The sequence below is a fragment of the Hordeum vulgare genome, chromosome 5H (genome assembly GCF_904849725.1).
Source record: "Hordeum vulgare subsp. vulgare chromosome 5H, MorexV3_pseudomolecules_assembly, whole genome shotgun sequence".
Lineage (NCBI taxonomy): Eukaryota > Viridiplantae > Streptophyta > Magnoliopsida > Poales > Poaceae > Hordeum > Hordeum vulgare.
This window is the reverse complement of record NC_058522.1, coordinates 72607098-72629119: the sequence shown is the minus strand read 5'-3', so window position 1 is coordinate 72629119 and position 22022 is coordinate 72607098. Positions and strand designations below refer to the sequence as shown.

At 43.4% G+C, this 22022-nt stretch overlaps 2 long non-coding RNA genes across 5 annotated transcripts; both read right to left on the bottom strand.

Moving 5' to 3' along the window:
• Positions 1-3312: 3312 nt before the first annotated feature.
• Positions 3313-6080, bottom strand: LOC123395577. 3 transcript variants are annotated; one of them, XR_006609788.1, is made up of 6 exons: positions 5997-6076; positions 5249-5382; positions 4910-5148; positions 4311-4576; positions 4037-4210; positions 3313-3958 (listed from the first exon to the last, which is right to left on the bottom strand). It is a non-coding gene; the product is annotated as an uncharacterized LOC123395577 (long non-coding RNA). The 3 variants fall into 3 exon arrangements; XR_006609789.1 differs by having other exon boundaries at positions 3313-3963; positions 4910-5382; positions 5997-6080; XR_006609787.1 differs by having other exon boundaries at positions 4910-5382; positions 5997-6078.
• Positions 6081-12765: 6685 nt separating this feature from the next.
• LOC123395133 lies at positions 12766-14588 on the bottom strand. Of its 2 annotated transcripts, XR_006609667.1 has the most exons (3): positions 14332-14588; positions 13201-13424; positions 12766-13080 (listed from the first exon to the last, which is right to left on the bottom strand). It is a non-coding gene; the product is annotated as an uncharacterized LOC123395133 (long non-coding RNA). The 2 variants fall into 2 exon arrangements; XR_006609666.1 differs by lacking the exon at positions 14332-14588 and having other exon boundaries at positions 13201-13605.
• Between the last annotated feature and the right edge of the window lie 7434 nt (positions 14589-22022).

Here is a 22022-nt window from a genome sequence, read left to right as displayed (position 1 = left end):
GAAGTAGTTAATTTTTAGCAAGAAAATTAATAGAACTAGTTTATTTTTAGTTCATTTTACGATGCCTATCCCGCATCCTCCTCGTCGACTTGGCGGAGGACACCTGCTTGATCAGAGGGGCCATGTCCGGGACTGGGCTCCGACCGGCTGGTATTGGGAGGTGCTACCTTCCGGGGAGCGTAGGTTGGTGAGGAGGCAGCCCGTTGTTGACCCGATCCTTGTTTGGTGGCGGTCGCGTGGGCCAGTGACGGTGCCGAGCCTTCCGGACACCGCGGAGGTGGTACGTCACCGTGTCAGCGAGGAGGACGAGCACGTCCGTCGCTACATGGTTGCATTGGAGGGCAGGTTCGACAATACCTGGCAGGTTCTTCAGGGATCTCACTGGAGCTATGATCCTGTGATGGTTCCTTCTTTTTGGGTGTCCACCGCCCGCGACGATACCCGTCGGGCGCTACGGTTCTAGCTGTATTAGTGATGCTATATGTATGACAAGAGATGATGTAGTTTTGCTTATAATTGAATGCATGCTAATTTGAATACTACTTTATTTTACGATTTGGTTTTGCTTATTGAATGCTCAAATTGGAAAAGTACTCCTACTTTGAATGCTAAAATTGGAGAGCACTATGCAAAAATCTAGGAGCCCCCTCCATCATCCACGTCGTCGTCCCCGTCACCGACCCCCTCCGACCTCGAGTCAGGGTCTATATTGTTTTATGCTATTTTACCTTAAAGAGGGTATTTAATTAGGTCCTACCTAATACTGATGATCATGTTGTTGTAAATGTTGTATGACAATGTTGTAAAGGGTAGTAATTGGTCTCTTCAGCTACTTTTCAGAGATGGAGTTCTTCACGATTATACTTGAGAAATCCTCCAGCAGGCAGGTGCTGCCGGACAATTTTGTGAAGATGTTGGACGGCCATCGGCCACAGAACATGAAGGTGAGGCAGGCCGGCAACGGGCTTCGCAAGCTGTGGGACGTGGAGGTGGTGTTCGACACCGATGGAAGCATGTACCTAGATCATGGCTGGAAGCAGTTCGTCCGTGCCTACGACCTGCGGCACGGGTACTTCCTTGTCTTCAGGTACGACGGCAACGCCACGCTCGCCGTGAAGGTGTTCGACATGACTATGTGTCGGAGGCGCTACCAGGACGACGACGATGCCAGTATGCTCTGTCTCTTCTTCATCTCCATTAGGCTATGTCTCACACCCATTTTTAAAAAAACTTTTTTGCATTTGGCAATGCAATGGGAGCAGGAGCAGCGAGTACTGACAATGTTGTAAAGGGTAGTAATTGGTCTCTTCTGCTGCTTTTCAGAGATGGAGTTCTTCACGATTATACTTGAGAAATCCTCCAGCAGGCAGGTGCTGCCGGACAATTTTGTGAAGATGTTGGACGGTCATTGGCCACAGAACATGGAGCTGAGGCAGGCCGGCAACAGGCTTCGCAAGCTGTGGGACGTGGAGGTGGCGTTCGACACCGATTGAAGCATGTACCTAGATCGTGGCTGGAAGCAGTTCGTCCGTGCCTACGACCTATGGCACGGGTACTTCCTTGTCTTCAGGTACGACAACAACGCCACGTTCGCCGTAAAGGTGTTCGACACGACTATGTGTCGGAGGCGCTACCAGGACGACGACGATGCCAGTACGCTCTGTCTCTTCTTCCTATCCATTAGGCTATGTCTCACACCCATTTAAAAAAAACTTTTTTGCATTTGGCAAGGCAATGGGAGCAGGAGCAGCGAGTACTGCGACAGGTGTTATGTCTACGGCAGCAGCGACTCTGGCTATAGCAAAAGTAGCAGCGACTCTGGCTACAGCAAAAGTAGCAGTGACGATGGCCTCGCGATGGTGATCCCACATCTGGGCGACAGGGCCATGCCAATTCTGGTAGAGGAGTACATCCCACAGCCTGGCATGGGGCTTCGCCGCTCTAAGCGCATCAGGATGATGAAGGAGAAGGTGAAGAAGCAGGAGTGAAGATCTTAAGAACCTGATGGAGCTTTAATCTTTATAGTGTAAACCTTTTAAGTACGATAGTGTTGAACTGCTACTGCACTTTTAAGTATGATGGTGGTGTGCCTGATGAAATTTTGTGCATGCTCATGGATGCTCATTGATGAAAGATAAAATTATTTCTTTTTGTGCTTGCTCATGGATGCTCCTTGGTTGGTGTATATAACAACCTAAATTAACCCCTAAACCAGCCCCTTTCGAAAAAAAACTCAGCTTCAGCCAGGTGCTGACGCATGGATGCACTTTGGTCCCGGTTGGTGTCACCAACCGGGACTAAAGGCCCCCTGCCTGGCCTGGCTGCAACGGCCACGTGGAGGCCCATCTGTACTGGTTGGTGTAAGAACCGGGACTAAAGGCCGAGGGCATTAGTAACAACCTTTTAGTCCCGGTTTCAAAACCGGGACAAAAGGCCCTTTTTCTACTAGTGGTTGTCTCTTGCTCCATGGAAGGCACTCGTGTTCCCGTGGCGCACCGCGACGGGGTGGCGCCGGTGTCCAGGACGAGATAGCGCTAGTAGTGAGCTTGCCCTTGCCTTTGCCGAAGAAACCCATGACAGACGATGGTGGGAGCATGCTAGGTCTAGGGTTTCTGGTCGCCCATGGGGGAGCAAGTGTGGCCAGATAGAGATGGGGAGCAGAAGTGGATGAGGTCGGCCCAGACGAGCTAGCGCCAGTAGTGAGCTTGCCCTTGCCTTTGCCGAAGAAACCCATGAGGGATGATGGTGGGAACATGCTAGGTCTAGGGTTTCTGGTCACCGTCGGGGGAGCAAGTGTGGCCAGATAGAGACGGGGAGGAGAAATGGACGAGGTCGGCCTCACCGCACGTATCGATTAAAAAGGACGACGACTCACAATTTCCAGCCACTGCCATGCGGGCCCGAGTTTGGTGGTCGCGTTTAATGCGACCACGGACGGTGGTTTTGCGGCAGACTGGTGGACCCGCAGCGGACGCGGGCGCGTCCGGTTCGTGTCCGCAAGAACGAAAATTCGGCCTAAATTTAGACCTGAAATGGATCGACACAAACATGTGACGAACATATTTGGTTTGGATCGGCGTTTTTGTTCGCGTGGATGAAATGGGTCGCGTGGTTGAAGTTGCTTAGTAAGTCAAGTAGGTTGTGAAACTTAGACATCTAGTAAGCCAGCAATCCAATTTTGAATCTCACGGCTCACATCACACACATGCACATGAGCAAGACATGTTCTCAGCATGCTAGACTACCACGACATGGAAGAAACATCAATGCATGCAAGCCGGAGATCATTCTGTAGAGGTGCCAACAGCAAGCTAATCAGAAACATTTGTCATCTATATCTTGGCATCAGTTTTACAAGTCAACCAAGTATGCGGATCAGTTCAAAGAGATTTTGCACAGTTCATGCGCTGGAGGAACAAGCGTGGAGCATTCCTCACTGAAATACACCAGAAAATCCCCGGATTATAAGATACACAACTTAATTCAAATGACATCTACACACTACCAAGTCGTCACGTGCATGTGTCTGGATCGCAAGGTTCGTCCGCCTCACAGCTCCACTCTGCACAAGGGTGGAACATAAACTGGGACTTACAATCCGCGACATAAATGCTCGTATGATTGGCGCTCCGGCTCCATTGTGTGATTGTCGTTTTTGCAAAGAAAACAACCTTGAAATAAGGTTTTACCCACTTTGTTCGAATCTCATAAATCTCTGTCATATACGTGTGTTGTTTCAGATTGTACCTTTTCAACGACATAGCCCAGGCGTTTTCAAACTCGTCCACTATGAGCATGTGGTTGACAACCTTGTGGAACTCCGCCCTGAACTCGTTGTTCTTCGTGTACAGAGGTCCCAAGCACTCGTTAGCTTTCTTCAGTATGTGCCATTTGCACCACCTGTACACAGTCTAACGATAGATTTTACTTATAGCCACCTCCATAGCTCTGTTCTGATCTACACTGATTAACACATGAACATTAGCCCATAGAGCCATTAAAAAGTAGAGAACGGATGTTTTCTTGATTACAATACCTGTCAATATTGTTTTAGGCGTTGGTCCACCCATCACTCTCAAGCAGTGGCAGAGCTTGAAGCTCAGTCCTGGCCTCCTGGGCGGGGTGGAGTGGTGTCTGCATCCCTCAGGAGCCTGATAAGTGCCAGGCACTCACATTGACAAGACCCGATGTTCTCTGCTTCAGGCTTCCCCTGCAAAGACAATCAAACCATAAGCATTCAGCCACAAACATTTCACAATATCAAACCAACGGAAGCTAGGCATTTATGAAGTTCGGATCAGAACTCTCACCAAGCATCCGTAGACGATTTCCTACATTGATTCCGTCCTCTCGGCGTTCAACCTACGTATACCATATCTTATCCCGAATTGAACTTCCAACGAGTGGAAGTTATAGAAGTCGTACGCCTCTCCGAGGGAATCGAAGCTTAGTCCCAGCTCAGGCTTCATCACACTTCCTCGGTGATTCCTTCCTGAATTGCTTGATCGTTTGCTCGAGCGCAATCATCCTGGACGAGCATGGGGTTCTGTTCGGTGAGGCATTACAGAGCCTCAAGCTGCAAACAACTCAGTTCCATAAAAGTTGAGTAAAATTCAGTTGTTACACAGATTTCACCGTCTATTTTACACTTCCTGCATATTTATGTACAGCAGAAGCATTTCACTCTAAGACCCATTTACTACGAACCAGACACTAATCCTTTTCCTAAATGCACACACTTCCTTTTGAGGTTCTCTTGAATGCCTCAAACAGCTAAATCATTGGTTATGCATTCCCAGAATTATTCTAGTTCCTACCTGCTCGTTAAACTTTAGCTTCAGGAAGTAACAAACAGCGTGACATTTAGTTCAACTCATCTAAATTCCGAACTACAAATTGTGACAAATACCTTCCCAGTCGATTACGCAGACTGTGTAGGAGAACCTTTCCTCTTGCGCCGGTCGTCTCCTATGCTAACCGCCTATGCGCACCCAGAAGCGGCATTCAACTCCTCGACCGCTTTTGCCTCCGGTCCTCCCCGCCGCGGCACGGCAATGGGCCACCAGATCTGAGTGTTCGAGGCCGTCGGCGAACTCCTCTCGCAGCGGAAACCTGCGCCGTACTCATCAATCATCCACGGTGGATGTGCTGCATGACCAGTAAAGGTTTGGATCAAGAAAGGGGAACTCATCTGTCGATTGGATCCATCAAGATGTCCATCCCGCCGACGGATGCGCAGAGGACAAACCTGTTGCCGCTCCCCTTCTTCGCCTCGCCTGCGCACCCTCTCCCCGCCTCGCCATTGCCGCCCTGTTCACGAATTCTGAGGTACACGAGACGTCCTGGTCCGACAACCATCTCGGAATTCTGAGGTACACGAGACTAGGGGTGGGCATATAACCCGAAAACCGATTTACTGAACCGATTTAACCTGGACCGAAACCGAAGTGACCGAAACCAAAATATTCCGTACAGAGCTCGGTTAGCAATTTTAAAAAACCGAATTAAGTTCGGGGATTTCGGTACGTAGCCTTGGTCCCCCGAACTAACCGAAGCACCGCCACCCTACCTTAAATTTATCTACTCCCGACTCCCAGCCCCATATAACCCCACATGCACAGCTTCCTCTCAAAGAAAAAACTAACTACTTGTCTCTCTCACGTTTTTTTGGAGGCACTCACGTTTGTTTGTAGGGCAGGCAATAAAAAGCTTCCAACGGGGCTAGCATTAGTACTATTCTAGTGGACAAACCCAGCCCAGTGCCTCATATTTTAATAGCAACCCCACCTATCCAGGTCGGCAGCTCCATGCACTACACCCTGTTCGGTGTTCGGTCCAGGACCGAACAGGCAACCGAACCGATTGTGCGAGGGACCGAACTCTCGGTTACATTAACTAGCATAGACCGATCGGTCCATGTTTTCTCAAAACCGAAAATTAAAAGACACCGAAGCACCGAACCGAACGGTTCGGGGGAACCGAACGCCCACCCTGACACGAGACGTCCTGGTCCAACATCCGTCTCCTGTAAAGATCCTGCTTTTTTATTAAAACTTATTTTTTCTGTCATCGGATCATCAAACACAATAAGGTACGCAGGATGGGCGCTATCTGAGGTATGCCACGTCGGATCGCTAGAAAAGAGATCGCCGGGAGGAAAAAAAAGATGGCCTCCATTGGGTAGCCGCTAGCGCAAGTCATACAAAACGCTGGCCGCTTTCGTCATGTGTTTCCTTCCCCACGAAGCTTTCTCTCCCAAAAAATATCCCCTTTCATTCCTCACTTCCTCGAGTCAGCTAGGGTTGCCGCCGCCGCCGCCCCATCGTCGCATCCCAGACTCTTCGACGCTGGCAACCGCAGAACGCGTCCTCCTCAGATCCGCTCCCCCGAAACCTTCTCGTCTTCGCGTTCCACCCGACCTCCTTGATGGTTGCAGAGGAGGAGGGGGTGAAAGGGATGCCATCGAGGTGCCGACGGAGATCCTGCCTTGGGCGGTGAGTTGTAGAGGTGATTCTTTGGTCGTCAGTGCAGCGTGGGAGGCGGCACGGCGGGGCCGTGGCGTCCAGCCCTTCTGGAGGCGACGAAGTTGATGGAGGGTGCTCAGCAACAAGGACCTCGTCGCCTACCTCGCATCCGGGTGTAAGCCCAAAGAAAACTGGAGGTGAGGTTCTTCTTTAGCGACCACGCGGCAGAGTTCGGCTGTCAGCAAGATCCTCTCACGCCCTTCTTCTCCCCTTGGTTCAATTTGATTTGGATGATGCGTTGCTGTTACTCACCTAGGTCTGATTTGTTTCCTCGCGTAGGTCTGATTTGTTTCCTCACACAGGCCGTCGTCTTCGTCAAGGCCTCGAGCTGACTGCGACCAAGCACGCACTGACTACCTCTAGCACGTCCTCCACCATGCGTGCGCTTGCACGGTTGATTGGCACGGGCTGCTCCACGCACAACCGACAAGCACGAGGGCCATGATCAAGCTGATCTAGCCCTTCTTATCCTTCCCATGACTCTCTCCCTCTTTCCATGATCGATTTGCCGGATTTTGTGGCTCATGCTTTGGTGTTACTTCAGTCATGGTTGCAGGTTAGGAAGTAGATAAGGACATAGATCTGCTATTTGTTGTGCAGCTATGAATCAACTGTGCAGGAATTGAAAAAGGAAGATTGAACAGGTTCAGAGCTGCTATATGGAACCATGAGAATGCGAGTTTTACAAAATAGTTTGGATGCAAAAGCAAAACAATACAAGCCTGTGTATACTATTATATTTGCCATGACATTTTCATGCTCGACAATTTTATACCAGCTGGATGATATGGATCTCCATTGTGCGTTAGAACATCGTCGGAAAATGCGATACGTGTGATACGATAAGCTTAAGAAGGTGTAGTGTTATTATTAGAGAATGATACAATAGCCATTTCCCCGTAAATTTTTTTTGTGGGGGTTCCCTTAAATTTTGTTGCTGTTTTTCTAACCCATTGATTGTTAAAGTTCAGCTTGTTACTTGTAGAACCAGGATACAGGACATGGCCACTATATTCCTTCAGTTATAAAGAATGTATTCATCAATCGGCAACTAGAAAATAGCAACCCTTCTCCACATGCGTCATCTGGATAGAAGTAGTTTATGCTTTTTGTTTATTTTAATTGATGTAAGTTTAGTCAGGCCAAAAAAATAGTATTGTTTCCTTTCAATCTTTGGAGAAAAATATATGTTTTACATTGCATGTCGTGCTCATTTTTGTGATGTATAAACTATATATGTTCATCCTTCCAACATTTCATTCGTAAGATCTATGCTAATTTTCTTCAGCAGTTCACCATTTCAACACCCGTCCCTGTTTAAATTTGTTTATAGTAGTACACCTTTCATAGTCGTACTAACTTGATATCTCAAACATATCTGATTAATTCAAATTTAATTAAATAAGTTGCTTTGTCACTCTACACAGAAGTGATATAATTCTTTGTTTGTCCATGATATACCACTCTATTCTCTGCAAGGAAAAGCCTCAATGGAGAAGTTTTCATACAACATCTCCCTGGCTGGCTACTTCGTCTAGGAGGTCATTACAGGTACGTGGTTTACGCAGATGCAAAAATTTCACCCTTTTGGATTTATCTGTTTTTCTTCCAATTTGACTCTGCTTGTTCTGATTCTCTGTTTGTGTTTCTCTTCTTCTTCAAGGAATAAGGTGTCGTACAGGACCAAGGAACTTGAGGAGAAGCAGGCCTGGATATCTATCCTCCATGGCCCTGGTTTGTACTTTTCTCATGCCAATTTTGATTTGGAGAGCTCCCTTTTATTCTTGCCGAACTACACATAAATTTATTTATTTCGATATGCTCAATGGTTGTTGACAAGCGGAAATCTCGAGGTTGTGACAGATTATGTTTCAAAAATGCATCAAGCAGAGCACTCAAATATAAGGACAAGAATGCCCAAAAATTTATTGTGGGTTCTGCAACCTATTTATTTTCTGCTTTTCAATTATGTCTTCTGCCATTTACTTGTAGACCCCATCTCATTCTCTATCTAAATATGTAGTGGCAATGAAATCAGATTTGTTCTCTATGGTCATTGTGCTGATGAATTTGATGACGAGAGTGTACGTTCTATTGCCAAAAGGTCCCAGTTATTGTGTGAGTGCACTGCCAAAAAACTTGCAAGGTCCTTATTTTAACCAGAAGTTGCATCATCTCAAAATTTATTCCTCTCTAATACGCATAGTATGGTAATAATGATTTCATGATTTTGCTTTGATGTATCAGTGATAAACCATTGATTTTTTTCTCATTTGCACTCATTGCAGTCTAGGATAACTATGCTTACTATTCTTTTCCTGTAAAGCATTGTGCATTACAATGATCTTTTAAGTGGTCCGGGCATGTGGATACTGCACCTCTGTTTTCGTCTGGCTTGGTCTTAATATCTGCATGTAGCTTCTTGTGAATACTTAAGGGTCGACCAAGATGTTCAATTTCCTAACACAATGAATATGGTGTTTCAAATGATTCTTGACACCAAGAGATGATATTAGTTTGTTCGGGTTCTCTAGAATAAACCACATGAATCCGACGACATTCATAGGATATTGTAATGAAGATGGGAGAAATATCCTATAGCAAATAAGACATCCATTTTTGCTGACCCTACCTTAGAGATACAAGAGTTGATTTCGGCATTTAAGAAGGCTCTTAGTACTTGAGAGTAATGAATGACGTTATAGACTTACAAGTTCCATGCAATTCATAAAATGAGAGTGGCAATCTTTCCAAGGATACATCAAATCATTCCACTACCGTTGTGGTCAACCTAAAAATCACCCGATGTGTGCAGCAAATGAATTAAAAGAAGTTCTTCCCGTGCGGACAGAGGTCAGATAAAGTTAGTAAATGCGTTTTCCTAATTCATATAGATTGTCACCCTGTTTTTTTTTCATTGATATTTTTATAGTGTCTTCATTATAAATGGTGTACCTATCGTGTTTCTTTTTGAATGTGCAGAATTTGAAGGTTCATGAGAATAGGAGGCAAATGTTCTCTTCAATTGCAAAAGATGCATCAAATCCATTCATTCGTCAGCGGCCCCTTTTCCGAGAGAGGCATCCAACGCTGCACACCAGTACAATGGGCCAGTGACTCTGCAACTACTCCATTATTTCAGAGGTACTACTGCAACTATTAGATTTGATCACTGTGTAATTTCATTTTGATATGTACATTGGTGAGGCCGCTATGATTCTTTGTCGTGAACTCTTTTTTGTATTTTGATTTGTTTTTCTTATTGGTACAACTTAAGACCATCCTGTCATATTAGCTTACATTATCAAAAAAATTAAAAGACGCATGACCAGGTCTCAAAGTATGGCCTTTTCTAATTTGATATTAGCTATCTCAGTCTCAAGTGTATACATCATGAAGAAAAGTTGTTATCGCTAGGCTATTATCATAATTATTGTATTGCTAATCTAGGAACTTTCAGCCAAAGAGTTTGATGGGGGATATGCCTAATGGAACTTCTTAATTATCTCGATGCTTTGCGAGACCTGTTTGAGCAGCACTGCCGGTTGCTGCAGTTTGAGGGGATGAGGAAGCGCTCCTTCTCTAAACTCATTGTGGAGTGCGGTGTCGGGTCATCACCAAGGTCTCCTTTTTTATTTTGAAATCTCGTGCTTAAGATGGGTTGTCACGAATGCCGCTGTTTGGAGAACTTAAGGTTTATTCATTTAAGATGGTTCATTTCTTTTATTTTGTAAGGTTCAACTTGCTCTGTTTGTCTGTTCTAGATTCTAGAGATTTAAAGGTTCAACTTGTACTGGTGTCTATATAATACACTAATACATAAATGCTCACAATGGTTCAGAAGAATGATGGTGTGGCATATCACCGCTTCTTGCCATTCAACTTCTCCATGAACATCATCTACATTGATGTTACAGAGATACAAAAGATAATTATACATCATTTGTTGCACTCTTACTATACAATACAAAATTATTTGTTTCTAAGAGTCTAGCACTTATGTTGTGTGAAGTATGTATTTCTGGAGTTAGCTCGTCTTGTACGTAGGTAGTTCTCGTTTCATTAGGTTTTTGTTATTTGCGTCAACTATAGGTTTACATTCTGCAAATGACAATAACGAAAATAGTATGATGCAAATTCACGTGATGACCAACCAAGAGGCTGTTGATGAGATCAACGACACTAAAGCTTCACCCGATGAACAGGAGGAGCAGAGACAACTGCTCTGTCATCATAAACTTCCATTGCTTGGCGATCTTCAACCTGCTAGCCCCTCAAGTGTACAAAAGTTTGTTTTATGCCAGATTGGTTTTACAATTTTTTGTTATTATTCGTAAGATAGTGTTTAATCTGGTTGAGAATAATCCACCACCCAGGGGATCAAGGTATCTAAAATATTGTTGTTTCTTTTGTTATCAGTTGTAAATTCTATTGCAAGTTCCTTTCTTATATGTGCACGTCAATCTGGCACCGCACAAACTTCCTCTCAGGAGGCGCCACAGGTGGCGCCCCAATACCTAGTATATGGTATATGATGCATCATCCCTAGGACATGCATTTGGGCATGCCCTAACACCGAGCTCCCCCTCATATGAATATGGTTTACCTGGACGCACTGTTGCACTATATCATTTCTGTATCCTTACTAGTTAAGTGCCGTGCCTTGCCACGGGATAACAAAATATAATTAGAAAATAATTGTGTTAATTGAGAATCTCATAATTCTAGTTTCCTGTTAACAGTGCTCTGTTGAACATTCTTGGAGTATCTTATTAGTAGTTTTTTGTGCTATTTAGAAGTTCATGAAAGCTTGCCATGCCACTGTTTCTTCATCAACTGGACAAACATTTGGTTGATCTTTACACTTGTACCCTAGTGGACATATTAAGGGCCCCATTTTCAAACTCGCCCACTGCCCCCGAAATCTCAGGACCGGTCGTGACTCCAACACTACATGAAGACAAGACTTTGGGGTTGTCTCACTATCTTTCCGTGATTTGACGACTCTCATTAGAACTTAGAGCATGTGGTTAGATCACAAGAGTATGTTATCATGAATACCTCTACGGTCTTCTTTTGGTTTAGAAAAATTTCATAAAAAGTTTCAGGTCGGTACAGAAACCTTAAAAAGTGGAAAAACATGCACAAAGCAGCAACTGACATTGGGCACTGCGTCAATAGGTTAGTGTTCAAAAATAATATAAATCGGTAGATAAGTGCCTAAAAAGTGTTCGAAAATGATAACATAATAGCATGAAACAATAAAAAATTATAGATGCATTGGAGACGTATAAAATGGTAAGAACACCGACTTCAAAAATTTCAAAAAATATATTCTGTTGATTTTGGTATTTTAGAAAAATTCCAAAAATAAAAAGGAGTCTGTGGGATCCATGAGGGAGGCACAAGCCAACATGACGCGGCCACCCCCTCGACGCGTCCTGATGGCTTGTGGGGCCCTCTTGTGCCTTTCGGACTTCGTTTTCTTTCCGAGCACGTATTCTGACCTTGAAAAATTCATTATATATATTATTGTATGTTTTGACCACTACGTCGTGAGTTTCTCCCCTCTTCTTGTTTCGTGCTATTTTTTGGCAGATCTGAAAATATGTCGACACATGATTCAGATGCAGAGAGCTATGTGTCCCACTATGTTGCAGATCCAAAGATCTTTGGGAACATCTATCCCTACCTATGGTCCATAGTTGAGGAGGAGGATATTGACTCGGAGGAAACAAAAGATGTTGGTTCAGATGAAAATGAAGTTTCACTGCCTCAACCTGAAGATATGCACATAAAATTCAAGAAGTCAAAGCCTCCCAAATGGAGTAAACAAATCCAAGATCCAATTTATACCGTCCCTTTTTTGCACGAAAGCAAGGAGGCACTATGCAAAAAGGTATTGAAGCTTGAGCAAGAGAAACGATGAGTTGAGAGAGAAAAAATTTATCCTCAAACATAAGCTGAAGAAGAAGAATGACGCTGCATCATCACCACCATCAACCAAGAGGGACACCTAAGTACATGGGTACGGGCACCACCCTTAGCTTGTTCCAAGCTTGGGGGAGGTGCCCCGGTATCGTATCACCATCACCTTTACCATTACTATCTATCTTAGTTCGATCCTTAGCTATTTCATGATTCAAAGAAATAAAAATTTAAATTTGCTTTGCTTAGAATTTTTGCTTTGAGTTCTATCTATACTGCATTGGTTATACAAAACCCAAACAACAACACGAAATTGAGTAATTCATCCATATGCATATTTCTTACTTCCTTTACACACATGGAAGAGTAACAAACAGAGAGATGATAGATACAATATAAACTGTAAGTCCGTAACAATAAATATAATACATCACATGAATGAGAAGCCAGAAATTGCTAGTTAGCTACCTACTTACCACCTAATCCTCCTTGATTTTCCTGTCTACAACCAATAATAATCGCGGTACGACCACGGCCAAATGAATAAATACCCAGCTACAAGCAAGCAAACAACACTCTCATCGACTCCACTCTACTTGAAGAAGATGCCTTTCTTCCTTCCTTTGCTCTTCCCAACAGCCTGCACACACCAAAAACATGTCACATTAACTCCCAAGTGCATCGACTCGACGTACCACACGCACACACAAATCAAAGCACGGTTCATGACACGAAAAATGGCACACACCTTCATTCTGAAGAGTCGCAGTATCAGCACGATGCTATCCCGGGACCTGTAGAGTGTCTCTCTCATCACTTGACCATTAACACACGCGTACAACATATAAGAGAGTGTTGACTTGGTACCGAAACTCAAACTCACGGGGAGTTATCTCCAGGCTTGAGATTGTACTCGGCGTCGTCAGCAGACTGTATCGAAAACTCGGTAGGATGGCCATAAGGGATATTGATCTGCAAATAAATGCAGTACAACATTACTTCTCAGATCTGTATACTGAAAATGCTTCTCAGATCTGTATACTGAAAAGGCAACACATTCTAAACTTAAGTTAATCATTCGAGAACCCACAACCACAAGTATGGTCATGTATAAGGAAAGCTAGGAAATAATTACTATCCCCATCCACACACAAGGAAGTGTTCGGTTTAGTGCGGCCCAACCTCCTAATCTGACCAGTCACTCTTGTTACATTCAGGAAACCTACTAAACACATGGAATCTTACCAAAGTACTTTCTGTGGAATAGTATGATGATTTAAATTCCATGCAGACAATGCAAATACTTGGTTATCTTGCAACTGTAGCACAGTATAACCAGAGGCTAGAGAGTAATTTTAAGGGAAATGGTTTTTTGGAAACATACGGCTGTAGCTTGCTGGAACTTCTGTGTGATAACAACACCACACTGTCCATTACACTTGATGCTATAGCCTTCCCTCTTTATGGCCAATACCACAGGTTCCCACATATCTATAAATCTAACCTGCAGACTCAAGTTTTTCGATGGTTACATGACATAAAAAAAGGTGTAGCGAGTTTTGCCAAGACTGTAACAGAGAAACGAAAGCATACATGTAGTAGAACTTCATACGACACATGCCCAACGGAAATAATTTTCTTGATGAGCTCCTTCATTTCTGGATCTGCACGGATAATGATTCTGTACTCAGCAATATGGTTCTTCTAATATTTTCTGTTGTTGACTTGTTCTACTTAAGAAGAACTAGCACAGAACCAACATTATTTTAGGAATTCTTAGGGGGCACTAAGCTCATATACTTCATCAACTACAACATAACAGGCATGCAAAAGTTTCTGCCATCTACCAAAGATACAAATATCTTCTCAACAAACTCACCACATGTAATTTTTCTCTGCTCATTAGCATAAACCTTCACAATCTCCCCCTACAAAACAAAAGAGATGAAGAAATGCTTCAGATATAGTTATATATTATGAGTGTCCTACGGAAAGTTACGACGGTCAACACTTTCATAGTTTCCAAACAAACAACTATGTCTGGGTGCCTTACTAATTTAGCAACGGATACTGAGACTAATTCTAACCGAGGGCATATAGTATATGATTCTCAAACTATAGAATCTGCTCTGTCAACAAAACCAGACCAAGCTATTGCTTCTCCACTTATGAATATCAGACAAGAGGATTTACCTTTCTTTTCTGGTCATCTAGAGGCCGGACCTCTATGATTAGTAAAGAGTCCACATCATCAGCAGTAACTAAATATGTGGGTTGTTTTGCACCTACACCAGGCAACGGTAATTTTTGTTTCCCTTTTTTCATAGTACACAAAAGTAAAATACAACAACAGCTTCCTTGCAGCAGGTGAAAACATAATACCTTCTATGCAATTCACCGATCCATCTTCCAAATGGCGTACCTACTGCATGCACAATTATTTTTGCAAACATTTAAATTGCAGTGAACTAATAACATGCTAAAAAAGGAATTTGATAGAATATCACAGCATGTTGAACCACAACTATAAACCGCACCTCAAAATTACAACTCGTGGTCCCGTTGATGGAATACCCACTTGCTTGAAGTTCTTTTCCACGAAAAGCTTCACCTGTGATTCTTAGCCCATCTATGGCTGGCAGTGGATCATCCTCTGCAACTGCATATTCATGAAAAATAATGTTTACCATCAGTACAGAAAAATAAGGAGAATGAAATTGCATAAATCAAAATTATCTAGCACCTTCAGAGAAAGAAGTGCTAGGCTCCTCAAGGACAGTAGGAAGATAAGGGTAAGGCAAGTTGCCATCATCAGGGCTAGATGCCAAGCTAGGTCCGCCTTCAGGACCCCACTCTGCAGGAGGTTCTTGTGAAGCTTGGGTTTCAGCTCCCTCCAGGTTTTCTGATGCGTCACTCCTAACAAGGTCTGTGAATGATGGGTTTTGATCCTCGAATACAAAGCTAAATCGTACAACACGAGAATCACGCTCAGTTCCTTGTTGTGAAACATCCTTGGTAATTTGGTTGCTGCATAAACATGAGAAGATAGACCCAGTAAGACAACCAACTTTGCCATGCTCTGTAGCTGAAAAATACAAAACTAACAAAATGTGATCATAAAAGATAGATAGGTCAGCAAAAGGGGAGCATGAATTACAGATGATACACATAGAGAGGGCTATAAAAAGCTAGGGAAGTTGTCATGCTAAGCTCTTAATAGTACAGTAATAACCTGCTTGGAGGGGAGGCCCTTCCACTTCTAGCATTACCATGCTCTGTATTTGTCGCAACAGCCTGATACGTCTCAAACGTATCTATAATTTTTGATGGTTTCACGCTGTTATCTTGTCTTCTTTGGTTGTTTTATGTACCTTTTATATCTTTTTTGGGACTAACTTATTAATTCAGTGCCAAGTGCCAGCTCCTGTTTTTTCTGTGTTTTTGACTCTTTTCAGATCTGATTTTGGAACGGAGTCCGAACGAAAGAAAAACCCTGAAATGATTTTTTCCCGAACGGAAGAAGACTAGGGGGCTTTTGGGCCAAGCCAGGTGGGCTCCAGGGAGCCCACAAGCCCCCACTCCGCCACCAGGGGGAGGCGGCGGTGGGCAGGCTTGTGGCTTCCCTGGCCGCCCCCTGACCTAGGTCTTTGGCCTATAAATTCCCAAATATTCCGCAAAAAATCAGGGGAGCCTCGAAAAAACTTTTCCGCCGCCGCAAGCTTCTGTTTCCGCGAGATCTCATCTGGAGACCCTTCCCGGCGCCCTGCCGGAGGGGACTTTGGAGTTGGAGGGCTTCTTTATCATCATCATCGCCCCTCCAATGACTCTTGAGTAGTTCACTTCAGACCTACGTGTCCGTAGTTAGTATCTAGATGACTTCTTCTCTCTCTTGGATCTTCAATACAAAGTTCTCCATGATCTTCATGGAGATCTATCCGATGTAATCTTCTTTGGCGGTGACAGTAGGGGCAGCAAGGCACACATCAAGTAGTTGCCATCAAGGGTAAAAAGATGGGGGTTTTATCATTGGTTTGAGATTATCCCTCTACATCATGTCATCTTGCTTAAGGCATTACTCTGTTCTTATGGACTTAATACACTAGATGCATGCTGGATAACGGTCGACGTGTGGAGTAATGGTAGTAGATGCAGAAAGTATCGGTCTACTTGTTTCGGACGTGATGCCTATAGAAATAATCATTGCATAGATATCGTCACGACTTTGCGCGGTTCTATCAATTGCTCGACAATAATTTGTTCACCCACCGTCTACTTGCTTTTATGAGAGAAGCCACTAGTAAACACTACGGCCCCCGGGTCTATTCACATCCATCGTTTACACCTCCGCTTTTACTTTGCTTTATTACTTTGTTGCTTTCAGTTCTCACTTGGCAAACAATCTATAAGGGATTGACAACCCCTTCATAGCGTTGGGTGCAAGCTTTTGTGTTTGTGCAGGATCTTGAGATACTCTTCCGCCGGATTGATACCTTGGCTCTCAAACTGAGGGAAATACTTACCGCCGCTCTGCTACATCACCCTTTCCGCTTCGAGGGAACACCAACGCAAGGCTCCAAGGCCACGGGGGAAATCCTTTGCATACTTGCCTAGGAAGTCCCTTAAGGCGTAGCCGTAGCTGAAGGATTCCTGGTGCCGTCGACACAACTATTTCCTGGCGCCGTTGCAAGGGATACACAGCAAACATCAGAAGTATTTCTAGCGCCGTTGCCGGGGAAGAGAAATCAAGATCTTCCCAAGTAGGTCTCACAAACTCTTCTCTTGCATTTACTTTTGTTGCTAGTTGCCTCTCGTTTTCCTCTCCCCCACTTCACATTTGCCGTTTTCATTCGCCTTTCTCCTTCGCCGTTTTCTTTTGCCTTTTTGCTGTTTTCTTTTGCCCGTTTCACTCTCTCTTCCTGCTCGTTTGTGTGTGAGATAGTCCATCAATGGCTAGACCCACCACTCCAAATGACACCCCTGAAAATGAAGTTCTCAATTTCAGGCAGAATGAGGAAGAAAATTTGAAGGACGCTTGGTACAGGATTTGTAATGCTCAAAGTAGATCTACTCGTAAGCAATCCACTACCGTCCTCCTTCGTAGTTTCTATATTGGAATTTCTCCTTGTAATAGGTATATCCTTGATACCATTGTAGGCGGGAAATTTTTGGGAAGCCATACTATTGACTCCTATAGAGCTATCATTAATTTGGTAGGCTCACCCCCGCTCATGGTTAATGGAACTATCTTGACCTTGGAACACGTGATGCAAAGGCTTGACACTATTGAAAACAAAATTGCCACAGTTGAACTTATTGAGGGTTTGGATAGAAAGATCCACAATTAAATTACTCAGTACAGATCCAAAGTGGGAAACTTTTTAAAAAATTTAAAGGAGAAGGAACTTATAGTTAATGATTCTTCTAGAATTGGCAAATTAGAAGATGTCATAACCAACTTGGGTTCCGCTTGTGCCGCTGTGCAAAATACTCCAAATCTTACTCTCAAAAAGACCGTCAAGCCTGTTTTTGTTCCTAGAGCTAGTGGTGAGTCATCTAATAAATATGAAAATCTTAAGATGATAAATGATCACGCTACCTATGGTTTGAGCATCAAAGATGACTATACGTGATTCCATCACTTTCGCCTAGCTAAGGGCGTTAAACAAAAGCGCTTGTTGGGAGGCAACCCAACGAATCTATCCTTTTTCTTTCTGTTTTGTGTTTTCCACACTTTCATAATTCTGTTATGATTGTGTTTTTTGTGTTTCTTTTTGCGTTTGTGACAAGCAAAACCATTATGATTAGTCTTGGGGATGATCGTTTGGTCATGCTGGAAAAGACAGAAACTTTTTGCTCACGAAAAGAATTTTCATTTGTTTCCTGTAAGAGCTTTTGAGTTGATTCTTTTTTCTGCTGATTTCTACGCAAATTCTTCAGAGTGTCGTAAGTTTTCAGAATTCTTGAAGTACCAGAGGTATACGAAACATACAGATTACTACAGACTGGTCTGCTGTTAATAGATTCTGTTTTTGTTGTGTTGGTTGCTTATTTTGATGAAACTATGGATAGTATCGGGGGGTATTAGCCATGGAAGATTGAAAGTACAGTAACCCACCATCAGCACAAGTAAAATTTAAGTTTTCTACAGTACCTAAGGAAGTGGTGGTTTGCTTTCTTGTACTAATGTTATCACGAGTTTCTGTTTAAGTTTCGTGTTGTGAAGTTTTCAAGTTTTGGATGAAGTTCTTATGGACAAAGAGATAAAAGAGTGGCAAGATCTCAATCTTGGGGATGCCCAAGGCACCCCAAGAGATTCAAGGATGCCGTAAAAGCCTAAGCTTGGGGATGCCCCGGGAAGGCATCCCCTCTCTCGTCTTCAATCCATCGGTAACGTTACTTGGGGCTATATTTTTATTCACCACATGTTATGTGTTTTTGCTTGGAGTGTCTTGTATCGTGGGAGTCTTTTATTTTTGTTGTGTCACAATCATCCTTGCTGCACACCTAGAGAGAGAGACATGCACACGCCGTGATTTTGTCGAGCTTCACTTATATCTTTTGGTAGACAATTCAGCTCACATGTGCTTCACTTATATCTTTTGAGCTAGATACTTTTGCTCTATGTGCTTCACGTATATCTTTTAGAGCACAGCGGTGCGTGTCTTGGTAGTTGATCTATGCTTTGAAAGTAGTCTCAAAAGGGGTAGTTATCCAAAGGGATACGAAAACTTCCACCTTCATGTGCATTGAATAGTTAGAGAAGTTTGATTCATCTCAATTAGTTTTGAGTTGTGGTTATGGTAATATTGAAGTCATGCTAGTAAGGTGTTGTGGATCTAGAAATACTTGTGTTGAAGTTAGTGATCACCGTAGCATGCACGTATGGTGAACCGCTATGTGATGAAATCTGAGCATGATTAGTATATTGATTGTCATCCTTTGCGTGGCGGTCGGGATCACGCGATGGTTTATACCTACCAACCCTTCCCCTAGGAGTATGCGTTGAATGCTTTGTTTCGATTACTAATAAAACTTTTGCAACAAGTATATGAGTTCTTCATGACTAATGTTGAGTCCATGGTTTAGATGCACTTTCACCTTCCACCATCACTATCTTCTTAGTGCCGTGTAACTTTCGCCGGTGCACAAAACCCACCATTAGCCTCCCTCAAAACAGCCACCATACCTACATACTATGGCTTTTTCAAAGTCATTCCGAGATATATTGCCATGCAACTACCACCATGACATGTGCCATCACGTCTACTTGCCTTTGCACGATCGTAAGATAGCTAGCATGATATTTCCATTGATGTCTATGCCATGCTAGATCATTGGCACGGTACACTACCGAAGGCATTCCATATAGAGTCACGGTTACTCTAAGTTTTGAGTTGAAAGTGTGATGATCATCATTAATGGAGCATTGTCCCATGTGAGGAAATAAAAGAGGCCAAAGAAGCCCATAAAAAAAGAGGCCAAAGAGCCCACCAAATAAAAAAAATGAGAGAAAAAGAGAGAAGGGACAATGCTACCACTTTTTCCACACTTGTGCATATTAAGCACCATGATCTTCATGATTGAGAGTCTCTTATTTTGTCACCACCATATAGCTAGTGGGAAATTTTCATTATATAACTTGGCTTGTATATTCCAATGATAGGCTTCCTCAGAATTGCCTTAGGTCTTCGTGAGCAAGCAAGTTGGATGCACACCCACTAGTTTTCTTTAAGAGCTTTCACATACTCTTAGCTCTAGTGCATCATTTGTATGGCAATCCCTACTCATTCACATTGATATCTATTGATGAGCATCTCCATAGCTCATTGATATGCCTAGTTAATGTGACTATCTTCTCCTTTTTGTCTTGCAATCTCCACTACATTCCACACCATCTATAGTGCTATAACCATGTCTCACGCTCATGTATTGCGTGAGAGTTGAAAATGTTTGAGAAAGTAAAGGTGTGAAACAATTACTTGGCCAATACCGGGGTTGTGCATGATTCAAATTTGTTGTGCAATGATGATAGAGCATAGCCAGACTATATGCTTTTGTAGGGATAACTTTCTTTTGTCCTTGTTATTTTGAAAGTTCATGATTACTTTGCTAGTTTGCTTGAGTTATTATTGTTTCCACGTCAATAGCAAACTATTGTTTTGAATCTAATGGATCTGAACATTCACGTCACATAAGAGGAATTACAAAGGACACCTATGCTAGGTAGCATGAAAGCATCAAAAATTCATTCTTATCACTTCCCTACTCGAGGACGAGCACGAGTTAAGCTTGGGGATGCTTGATACGTCTCAAACGTATCTATAATTTTTGATGGTTTCACGCTGTTATCTTGTCTTCTTTGGTTGTTTTATGTACCTTTTATATCTTTTTTGGGACTAACTTATTAATTCAGTGCCAAGTGCCAGTTCCTGTTTTTTCCGAGTTTTTTACTTTTTTTAGATATGATTTTGGAACGGAGTCCAAACGGAAGAAAAACCCCGAAATGATTTTTTTCCCAAATGAAAGAAGACCAGGGGGCTTTTGGGCCAAGCCAGGTGGGCTCCAGGGAGCCCACAAGCCCCCACTCCGCCACCAGGGGGGAGGCGGCGGTGGGCAGGCTTGTGGCCTCCCTGGCCGCCCCCTGACCTAGGTCAAACTGTCATCAACTTTGCTAATGAAGCTCAACGTCAACATGAAGCAAAGATTTTGATGATTAGAAGTGACAACGGCACCGAGTTCAAGAACTACACCTTGGATGAGTTTCTAGGTGATGAGGGAATAAAACATCAATATTCCGCACGATATACCCCTCAACAAAATGGTGTGGCAGAAAGGAAGAACAAGACTTTGATGGATGCTGCAAGAACAATGATGGCGGAATTCAAATCTCCATATAACTTTTGGGCTAAGGCCATCAGCACAGCATGTCACGCGTCCAATCGGCTCTATATCTGCAAAGGCTTGAACAAGACTCCATATGAGATTCTCACCGAAAACAAACCCAATCTCAAGTACTTCCGGGTATTCAGTTGTAAGTGTTTCATTCTCAAGAAAGGTGCACGTTTAGCTAAATTTGATTCTAGAGCACAAGAGGGCATCTTTGTTGGTTATGCTACAAACTCTCATGCTTACCGTGTCCTCAACAAGTCCACCGGACTCATTGAGGAGACGTGTAACGTGGAGTTTGATGAAAATATAGGCTCCCAAGTGGAGCAAAGTGGTCTTTGTGATGTAGGTGATGAAATTCCTCCCCAAGCCATAAGAAGAATGTGGATTGGTCAAATACTCCCCATTGAGGAACCCCTTGTGGCCGAAGGAGAAGGACAATGCTCTACCCAAGTGGAGCCATCACCCTCACAATCCCCACACGCTTCCGATGAATAAATAGAAGACCCTCAACAAGTTGAACAAGCTCAAGGTCAAGATCAGTTGCCCAAAGATGGTGATGTGTCCCATGATGTACAAGCACTTACCCAAGGTTCCGAACCTGCTCAAGATCAAGATCAAGTGCAACTACAAGATCCAGACCAAATAGAAGCACAAGATCAAGATCAAGAGCAACTACAAGAA